At 39.6% G+C, this 11,640-nt stretch overlaps 1 pseudogene; it reads right to left on the reverse strand.

The window, feature by feature from the left end:
* Nucleotides 1-7,726: 7,726 nt before the first annotated feature.
* LOC114684042 lies at nt 7,727-8,967 on the reverse strand (annotated as a pseudogene).
* Nucleotides 8,968-11,640: the final 2,673 nt, after the last annotated feature.

Consider the following 11,640-nt stretch of genomic DNA (forward strand, 5'->3'; position numbering starts at 1 on the left):
TCTCTTCAAAACTTATTGTAAGTCTAGCAAAGCTTTCTATGCACTGTGAGTGTTCTTTTGTGCACTCACGCTTTACCAGGGCTGCTAAATACAAACGTCCACAGTCTGAGTTGCTAAGGAAACACAAACATATTCTCTCAGTTTTTGAGGCTTGAAGTCTGAGAATAAGGCATTCATGGAGTGATTCTTGCTAGGCTTCTTTCCTTGGCTTGCAATTTCAGCCTTCTCCCCTCTGTCTTCATATGGTCACCCCTTGTCATATTTTACTTCCATCCCTAATGTCCTAAAGGAGATAAATTGGTAAAGTTAATGTTTACCTATATGACCCCAATTTATCCTTAATCACTTCTGTAAACACCAAATCCCTTCATAGCACACACCAAATTTCTCCAAAGTTTATTGTCCATAAAATGTAGGGTGGGATAACAGAGAAGTCAGCAAAACAATCAAACACAATTTTCAAGGAGAAGATGCTCAGATTTAACTCCTAATCTCTGCTTTCAGCATATGCCAACATCCCTAAAACAAGCCACCAGCAGGCAGGCACAGGTCTTCTGGGAACCTGAGCAGGAGGTTGGCATGGAAGCAAGGGAGGGACAGCCTCTTTGCTAGTAGCTTTTCTTTCCAACGCCTGGCTAAAGCCAAGCAAAGATCACTTGAGGCTCAGAATGTTTTTTCATGTCTGGTATTGGCACACAATGTACCATATATTGAAATCACAAATCATTATTGATGGAGAGAGTGTTGTTCTCCATCTTGCATGTCACCGTGGAAAGACTTTGTGGTTATGAAGATATAGAACTATGTGTATACATGACTAACAAGTTGAAAAGCAAAAGAAACATAAAGCTGCTGCCTTTTTTCCTGTAGCTTAACCTTTGTCACCTAAATGTTTATTGACCACCTAGAATAGTTAAGAACTTAATAAAAAGCTTCTGCCAAGATATAGAAAATAGAGTAACATGTTGAAAGAGAATGAGCTAGAAGTAGAAACACAGCCTTTGATCTCTCCTCCTAAAAACAGCTATGAGTGCTGACCTCGTCAGGGAGTTGGCATATTAAATGGGGTAGTTGTTCATAAAACATTCACATACCCACATACACATGAGTAAACTGATGAGATCTCTGGAACTCATGTTACATGGCTTTCCATTATGGTGAAAATACTATTAGCCCATGACTTTTGTCACATGTAGGTTGGAATGTATGGCAGAAGTCTCCATCTCCTAGTAGGAAGTGGAAAAAAAAGAAGAGAAAGAGTGGAGACCTAATATCCTCATCAAGGATATGTTTCTGAAGACCAGAAGGCTTTCCACTAGTCTCTACTTCAAAGTTCCACTTGCTTCTGTGGGACCATGTGCTAGGGACCAAACCTTTAGTACTTGGACCTTTAGGGAACACTTCTAAACTACAGTATTCTTTCACTCAGCAGCCACCGCCAGATCTTGCAGGAGCTTACATGTTGGGCAAGTAGAGGGCTGGAGAAGCCCACTTGGAGCTGTCCATGGAACTGAGCCCCAAAGAATGAGGCAATGTAAGGCAAAGGGAGCACACAAGGAAGGGTAAAAATGTGTCAATGCAAGAGAAAGCATGCTCCTATACAGAACTAGAATGAAGGTACTATTATACCTTTCCCCATTAGTTTAAAAACGATGCTTTTGATTGACATAAGAATTTCAGATGTTCTTAAGTAATTAGCATACCCCTTACCTCATGTTTCATTGTGGTTTTTTTTTGCTAAGAATATTCAAAATACTCTTTTCTGCTTACTTTTAAGTACAAAATATAATAATTTTAATACTTATTGAGCTGTGCAGCACAAAACCAGGACTGATTCCAACCATCTGTGGACTTGTACCCATTGTCCTCATGACTTTTTCCCTTTTTCTCTGCCCAAACTTGCATCTCTACCATTCTACTTTCTACTTATATGAAATCAATATTCTTGTCTTTTAAAATATTATTTCAGCTGGGCCGTGGTGGCACATACCTCTAATCCCAGCACTCAGGAGGCAGAGCTAGGCGGATCTCTGCAAGTTTGAGGCCAGCCTGGTCTACAGAGTGAGATCCAGGACAGGGACCAAAACTACACAGAGAAACCCTGTCTCAAAAAAATAAAACAAGGGTTGGGGATTTAGCTCAGTGGTAAGAGCACTTGCCTAGCAAGCGCAAAGCCCTGGGTTCGATCCTCAGCCCCCCCCCCTGCAATATTGTTTCAAAAATAAAATTAATTTTTATTTTTTAAAGAATTTATTAATTCTTTGAGAATTTAATACAGTATTTTTATCATAGTCACGCCCTCGCCCCCAGCTCCTCCTAGATCCCCTTTCACTTCCTATCTTAGTTAGGGTCACTATTACTATGATGAAACACCATTACCAAAAGCAACCTGGGGACAAAAGCATTATTTGGCTTAAATATCCTGAATCACAGTCCAATGAAGGAGGCCAAGGCACAAATTCAAATTGGTCAGGAACTTGGAGGCAGGAGTTGATGCAGAAGTCATGGAGGAGTGCTGCTTACTGGCTTGCTCCTCATAGCTTGATCAGCCTGCTTTCTTATAGAACCCTGGACCACCTGCCCATTATATTACTGCATAAAACATTATTGTAGCATGCAGGGTCCACAGCTTGGTAAGACTACTGGTTGTTTTTCTCACCATGCTGCACAGCAACTAGATAGTGGGGAGAAATCTTGCATCTCACTTCCAGCTGGATTTCTCTGTATCCTGCAACCAAGTAAGTGGTGTCTTCAGAAAAAAAACAAAAAACAAAAAACAAAACAAAAAAAAACACTCTACCTTCTGGTTCTGGTCAACAATCAAGAGCAATGACAATGACCTGTATTGTTTGGAGAGGGCCCTCTGGGGCCTCCCAGACCAATAACTCACAAAGATGTATTCCATAGTTGACATCGGAATTTTTGCTTATTAAACCTCTGGCTTCTGAGGAAATTACCTACTAGTGCTAGGTATATCAACTGAAACTCCTCTTTCAACTTGCTTTTAAAATTAGCTTATAAATCCATGGATTTCCATGATTTTTTTATACTATTAATTTAATCTATGAATTCAGTTATTGGAGAAAAGTTACATTCTTTAATAGATAGACTCAACGTCTCAGTATTTTCAAACTGTCATATAAATAAATGTAACACTCCTGACCTCTCTAAAATGCTGGGTTTGCCTGCATAGTTTTCAAATGCAAAGCAAGAAAAAGAATTTTAACTTTTTCTTCTTATTTATCAAATTTTGGTGTATTAGAGTTCTCTAAAGAAATGTTAACTGATGCAATGAATATGTGTGTGCACACATATACATATTGGATTTATTAGACTGCCCTATAGGACATGGTCTGAGTAGTTTAGTAATGACTGTCTAACGACAGAAAGGCTGAGAATCCAGTCTGTTGTTCTTTCCTTGAGGTTGGCTGTCTCAGCAGTCCCAATCTGGTACTGCATTCTTGGAGAGCTGCTGTTTTTCAGTCTATGTTGGAATTCTGAAGGAGTTAATACTGGCCACAGCAACAGTATACATAAACTTTCTACTGGGGGCTGAGGGCAAGCAGGCAAAAATGTTTCCTTCATCCTGATTTAGGGTGGTTATCCTGCTTCAAATAGCCTCATCAACAAAGTCCCTCATAAAAGTACCCAGCAGCTTGAGTTTTAGTCGATCCTAACTGTTGTGAAGTTGTCAGCGAAGATTAGCAATCACAATTGGTACATGCTTTTAGAAAAATTTTGGGAAGCCTAGCTACACATTCTTATTTTAAGGCATTTTATTTGCATGTTGTATGTCACAATGCAATTGGTTGAATCAAAGTACTGGATTTGCTTCGTAGATATTTCTTTCTTCCATTTTCCTGACATTTCCATTTCTGATGGTGACAATCTAGTGTCTTAAATCTACTCTTTAAGATGATCTTTACTAAAACTGTGCTCAGTAGGAACTGATCTCCAAAATATTTATTTCAGTATTTCTTCTTTGTCATACTGCATTCTCATCCACATGCAGTTTCCATGAGGCACTAGAGGTTCTGATACCTGACTCAGAGATGGTCAGACTCCTGATGTAGCCATGGAGGTGTCAGTGTGTGTCTGACATAGACAGAGAGAGCCGAGGGAGAAGGGCTTGGATATAGAGGAAAGGGCAGACAACAATGCACAAATGGTGCTCTTACACTCTGGAGATTTCAGAGTGTTTATAAAGACAGCAATTCTCTTATTTCCTCCCTTCTAATGTCCTTACTCACACTTAAAATCGTACTCATACTGTCTTTGGGTTTCTATTGCTGTGAAGAGACCCCATGACCACAGCAACTCTTATAAAGAAAACATTTAATTGGGGTGGCTCACTTACAGTTTCAAAGGTTCAGTCTATTATCCTCATGATGGGGAGCATGGAAACAGGCAGATGTGGTCCTGGAGTAGCTGAGAGTCCTACATCTTGCAGGCAACAGGAAGTCAACGAAGACACTGAGCAGTATCCTGAGCATAGGAAACTTCAAAGCCCACCCCCACTGTGATACACTTCCTCCAACAAGGCCACTCCTCCTAATCGTGCCACTCCCTGTGAGATTATGGGGGCCAATCACATTCAAAGTACCATACACACTTAAAATAATGCTGTCACAAATTCTGGTGACTGCTGGAAGTGAGTGTGGTGCTTAATATGTATAATGTAAAGCACATATACTAATATGTATCCATTGTATAAATTCTCTTTTACTGAACTAGAAACAAATTCTCCCCCTTTTTTCTTCATACAGCTACATCAAACACCTTTGTGGAAATACACTGTGGTTTGGATGCGGTTGGCTGCACAAGAGTCTGTGTGTTTGAAGTTTGTTTTCAACAATGGTGCCATTGACACAACAATGGTGCAGTGATACCTTTGACAGATGCGGCCTGGTGGAAGGTTTCTGAGTCACTAGATTTTGTGTTTATCAGCTTTCTGTTCAAGTGACAAAATGCTTGAGATATCATACTTAAAAGGAGGAATCTTCATTTGGGCTCATGATTTCACACATTTCAGTCCACATGAACTGGTCACTTTTCTATTGCTGTGATAAAATGTCATAAATAAGAGCTGCTTAATTTTGATTTATAATTCCAGAAGGCTTCATAATGTTCATAATGGTGGGGATGGCATGCATGCTGGCGGGAGCAGGAAACTGAGAGGTCATGTCCCAACTGCACAGAGATAGCAGAAAGAGTAAATTAGAAGTGGGGCAAGGTTACAAACTCCCCAAGCCTACCCACAGGGAGATGCTTCCTTAAAGTGCCATCACCTTCCCAAACAGCACCACCAATAGAGAACCAAGTGTTCAAATACATGAGTCAATGGGAGCATTTCTCACTCAAACCACCACACGTGATTGTTTGTCTCTGTTACTGTTATTGTTAGGCCTTAAAGGCAACACATTGTAATGGACAGAGCATAGTAAATGTAGTATCTCACTCCAAGGATGCCAGGAAACAAAGAAAGAAAGAAGGAGCCATTGCGCCAATGTTCCTTCAAGGGAAGTCTCCTAACAGTCTTCCTCTAGGCCCCGAGATTTCAGACATCAGCCCCTCACTATGGTGGCACAGACTGTGGTGAGACTTTAGCACTGCCTTCAGAGAGCACTTGTCCAAACTATAGAAAAGTTAGTTCTCATGCTGCCCTTTTTGAGCTTGAGGAAAGGGTAAATATAAAATGAGCCTGGTGCCACTCAGCTCTCCCGACTCCTGTGTTGAAATGCAGTTTCTTACTTCTGTCTTCTCCCACCATTGCCATTACTATGAGGTGACTCTGCTGAGAACCGACCATCACTCTGCCCCTGAACCTCCAAATCTGTGAAGAAAAGCTCTCTCTGTAGAATTGGTTTGTCTTTGGTACAGAGTTATAGTAAGAAAAAGATGCCTAACACAAATGTAACTTTTGACATATAACTTACAAGGAAGGTGAAAGGATATCTAGAATAAGAAAACCTCAATATTTTTAATGGCTTAAGCTCCCCATGACATTTTCTGAAAACCATATCTTATATAATCCGGGTAACTTTTGTTCTTCTTGTTTTCTATAAACAAAAACCTGACAGCAACTACTTAAGAGAGGAAGGGCTTGCTTAGTTTGTGGTTTCCGGGGTTTTGATACACCATGGTAAAGAAGGTCTGGTGAGGTTAAACAGTTCACATCATAGTGGCTAGGGAGCTGACTGACAGGCAGAGAGGGACCAAAGATATAGCCTCCAAGAATATGCTATTTGTGACCCACTTCCTCCACCTAGGACCTACCTCCTCAAGCTCAGAACCTTCTAAGTTAGGGCCACAGTTGCAGGCCAGGCACATGGCATATTCAAGCATGAACATTTTACCTGGCACCCAACATTTGATGATCATCTAACACAAAATTTATTTGGTCCATTTCTAAGAGATTCCAAAGTCTTATTACTTTTAACATTGTCCAAGTGCCTAAGCCCAGAGTAAATATTCCTATTCCAAAAGAGAAGAACAGAAGAATAGTATACAAGATCAATCCCACAGAAGGTCAGATCAAAGCAAGAGCAGACCCAGCAAAGCAAACATTAAGTCCTATAGTTCTGTCTGGCACCCAGGCACATGGTTTCATGATGTGAGCATGAATGGATCTGGGCTGTCCTAACTCTATGGCCTCAGTTGCAATCCACATAGCTGCTTCTCTTGTACTCAGCAGGCAGGTGGATTCTGTGAGTGTGAGGCCAAGTTGATCTGTACACTGAGTTTCAAGCCAGCAGGAGCTACATAGTGAGGCCCTATCTCAAAAACAAAAATGTTCTTTTTTGTTTGTTTGTTTTTAAAATCTTAACTGAAGGCAAAATAATCTGAAATGTCTAAGGTACTAAAAAATAAAAACAATACCAAATGTAATAAAAATCACCAAGAAGCAGGTAATTTCTGAGCTTCACTATTTATTTTGCCACATGAGCCCTGAGCTGCTATAATTATGAGTTTACTAGGCTTTATTCACCTCAGGAACATAAAGGCATCTACACATTTTTTGAAGAATTGATATTTTGCAAATCGCAGCAAATATTTTTAATTTATACATGGAAAAAAGAAGTGTTCAAAAGAGTATGAGTACCAAACTACTACAGGTCATTTGTCAGAGAATTTCTGCAGGTAAATATGTCTAAATTAACAAATGAGCAGACAGGTGATACATGCCTTTAACTTTAGCAGTTGGGAGGCCTAGCTAGGCAGATCTCTAGGGGTTTAGGGTCAGCCTGGTCTACATAGCCAGTTCCAGGCCAGCCAAAGCTACAAAGTAAGACCCTGTCTGAAAAAGAAATCAAATAACAAAAACAAGCAATCAATTAAACAAACAAATCTTAATTAACAGTGGCATGTCAGTGTATTTAAATACATACACAGATCATCTCTTTGGTTATGTTCCTCATGACAAAATATCATAATGTCACATGTGTGGAGCATGTCAATACAGTATAAATTCCACAGTTTTGTTCTTTTGGAGATGAAAGCTGTTTTTCTTTGAATAATTCAGCAGCAAAATGCAAACCAGTTCATTAACAAAGCATGTCTGTCACATTTTCAAGACTCAGCCACAGACAGGAGTTCTGCTCCTCCAGCCCTTTTTGAATCATACCTTGGCACTGATGCCTTAAGCGTGTCTGCAGAGCTTGTTCTCCATTAAGGCACTTTACTGACCATAACCTAGTTCAGAGAATTTATCTTGTGCAGTAGAACATCATGCACCACCCCTCTGCTGACAATCCAATTCAACAAGTTGGTTGACTGGATCATTTTGGCCATGAAAGCTATTATCCAATATGTACTGCAGGAGCAAGCTTTCTGTATCTGCTACATTTGTGTTTTAACTCCTTAGAAATACAGCTATATATTCTGGTGCAAGATTTAATTAATTTTATGAACACTTATGTTCTGTTGTTCCATAAGAGTTGTGCAGTATGTACTTATGTGAGGGAATCATCCATGACGTTGCTGTGGTTCATTCTTACAATTTTTTCTAATGTAGTGATGTCATTACTCTAGCAGACATTTACCAAACCATCACAGCTAGAACTTCTGCATCATTTTTATACAAATTACCCTCCCGTGAGTCAAATGCATCTATTCCTGGTTTCATTAGCATATTTGCTAAGATCAAAGGTTTAAACAAGTACTATGTCTTGGACTTTCTGATTCATCATAATTATTGTAGGCTGAAAAAAATGTGTATATCTTTTCAAATGACCTTCTCTTAACTACACTTTATACCACATTCTCTGAGGATTCCACAATCAGTGGGTGAGGGATGATGGACTCAATGTGAAGGGTTTGTTATTTTTCTGTGTTATATATATTTGAATTTCTAAATCCTATGTTTTTAATAACTGGATACCCTTTTTTCAGGTCATCTTCACCATCATCATTCTGGCATAAACTTTGTTGAAGTTTTCCATATTCCTCTGCTGTGGGATGGTCTGTATGTCAAATTGCTCTGATTGGTCAATAAATAAAACAGTGATTGGACAGTGGCCAGGCAGGAAGTAGGTGGAACAATGAGAGAGGAGAATTCGGAGAAGCGGAATGCTGAGGCAGAGAGACACTGCCAGCTGCCGCCATGACCAGCAGCATGTGAAGACACTGGCAAGCCACCAGCCACGTTGCAAGGTATAGATTTATGGAAATGGATTAATTTAAGCTATAAGAACAGTTAGCAAGAAGCCTGCCACAGCCATACAGTTTGTAAGCAATATAAGTCTCTGTGTTTACTTGGTTGGGTCTGAGCGGCTGTGGGACTGGCGGGTGACAAAGATTTGTCCTGACTGTGGGCAAGGCAGAAAAACTCTAGCTACATTCTTCCCTAAATATAATATTCTAAATATAATTCTTCTCTAAATATAATTTTCTAAGCTTTGTGTTTGTCAGTCTTACAGTTTTCAAAGCTTCCAGTGTTGTTTCATAAAATCCTTGCAGTGCATCCATCTTGTTGGAAGTACAGATATACTCGAGAATAGAATTCATAGATTTTTTTTCATACTAGTCTTCTATTTGCACTTGGAACACAGGCCAACAGCTGCTGTAGCTTTTCATCCTTGGAAATTTTGTTGGCTTGAGTCTATGTTGCTCTTCTACTTCTCCTTCAGCTTCTAGTTCGAAAACCTTGAGACGAGGCTTTGGGATCGTTATTAATGCTCTGGTATTACAATACTCATTTTCCAAATCCACATTTGCCTCCAAGTTATGGTCTTTGGAGTATTCCAGGTCATCACCTTCCTATCATTGCATCTGAAATCATCCTTGTGTCAGACATCTTGGCTAGAGTCGAGAGGGGAGAAGAAACTGGAGACCTGCATGCATACTGCCATTGGCATTTAGGTGTTGTGAGTTCCCATCAACACATCCTTCTGTGTTCTGCTTACAGAATTGTGAGCTTTCTCCATATTCTTCCCACAAGCCCACTCCATGGACTTTAAGACCACATGATCAGGTTTAGGCAAAGCAATGATCTTCTACATGTACAGTTCTAGAACAAATGTTCTTTTCTGTATTAGGTCTTTTCACATTGCTGTGACCAAATATCTTATATAAGCAACACAAGGGAAGAAACCGTAACTTAGCATACATTTCAGCATCATGGTAGAGAGGGCTAGCAGAAAAGAGCAGTCAGCATCATGGCATCCAAAAAAGAGAGAGAACAGCAGAGAGAAGAGCCTGGGGCAAGATACAGTTCCTAAGAGCAGACTCTCCAGCTAGGCTCACCTACTAAAGTCTCCAAAGCTTCCCCAGATAGTGCCACTGCCACCAGTCAGGAACCAACCTTTCAATCACAAAGTATTTTTCAAAGGCAGAAACTATAAAGTACAGGTCAATAAAACTGACACATTTTAAGTTTTTCATATCTAAAAATTCTTTTTGCAGGTTAAAGAAACCTCAAGGTACTTATACAGTCTCGAATCCACTCACTGTGCTGTTGATATTCAGGTCATTACAATACTTTCTAGTTGCAACTTTTCTCCAACCAGAATACAGTCATGATTTTGTGTGGTCTGTAAGTTTCATTTCAGCAAAGCTGCTCTTTAAAACACTTAATGGGACTTGCAAAGGTGGTATCCTGGTACATGCTCATCTCATAGAGTTCAGTTCCTAACACCCATGTCAGGTGTCTCCCATACATCTGTAACGGATCCGACACCTTCTGATGGCTCTCATTGGTACTGAGATACATGTAGCTACACACATACATAAATTTTTAAAAATTAATCTTTTAAAAAATCTACTGTTTTCTTTTGAAATGTGCATATATAAGTATACTTTATATTCAAAATAAGTTAAATCTTTTAAAAATGTTTATTCATTTGTGATTCACTAATTAAAATTTTTAAACATTATTTTACATTTATTTATTGAGTGCTTTGGAAGTTAGTTGGGTATGTGAGCGTTATAGTATGTGGTGTGTGTGTATGTGTGTGTGTGTGTGTGTGTGTGTGTGTGTGTAAGTCACTGGGGGAGCCAGTTCTTTTCTTCTATGATGTGGGTTCCAGAGATTGAGATCAGATCATCATCCTCAGTAGCAGGCACCTTCACCCACTGAGACACTTTTTACAGCATTTGTTAGCCCTGGAATTCCCCTTGGAAAACTGCTTCAGAAGATCATTCTATAGATCATGCCTCTAGCTGACATGGGAACATTAGGACAGAAACAGTTTTAAAAAAAACTGCATTTCAGAAATGTGTGCAAATGGAAAGTGGTGAAATGTGTTCAACATGATTATATTTTTTTAAGGTGAGAAAAAAAAAAAAAGACCATGGTGACATTCATCTGCAATCCCAGCACAGAGGCAGAAATCACATGTTCAAGCCTAGTTTGGGCTACAAAGTGAGACTCTATCCCAAAAAACTCCCTAACCCACAAATTTTCATAAACATTTTTAAAAATATGCCTATCTGTGACACCATTCAGGGGTAGCAGTAAGTGAAGTCTAGGGAAAGCAGTGTGGGCCTTGGGGGTGTTTTGAGATGCTGGGCTGGGGCCCCTTCCTCCCTCTCTTTCTTCTTGGCTGCTAGGAAGAGCACAGCTTTGCTTAGGCACTAACATAAGTACAGCATCATGGTTTTGGCCCCCACAGAGGCTTAACAACAAAGGGACCAAGCAAGTATGGTCTGGATCATGCACCAAAATAAACATTAGGTATTTGACACAGTGATAGAGAGTCAATTAACAATAACAACTAGAAACTGAGGAGAAATAGAACAAGAAACCTGTGAAATAGCATCTAGGAGTTTTCACAAATGGATGGGCCAGTGAGTCAGGGCCTGAGCGTAAGTGGGTTGTCTCCTCCAGAAGAATACAAAAGTAAAGGACAGACAAGAGGGTAAGAAATTTAAGTTTCTCAAATGTCAATTATTTGCTTCTTAACAAAATGTGCAGTCTGACAGAAATCAAATAATTTAGCAGGCTACTCAAATAAGCTAAAGCTCACTTATCTAGACATTGACCAACTCATGTTCACTTCAGACCCTTGGTTGTGATTTGATAGTATTACATGTTTCTGTTGAGAATAAAACAACACATGTTTATGGTTCTTCAACATCCATCACTATTGAATTTCTGTGTCCATAACTTGTGACTTCATCTTATTGCACTTTGGAAGTAAA

The sequence above is a fragment of the Peromyscus leucopus genome, chromosome 2 (genome assembly GCF_004664715.2).
Source record: "Peromyscus leucopus breed LL Stock chromosome 2, UCI_PerLeu_2.1, whole genome shotgun sequence".
NCBI classification, from domain to species: domain Eukaryota; kingdom Metazoa; phylum Chordata; class Mammalia; order Rodentia; family Cricetidae; genus Peromyscus; species Peromyscus leucopus.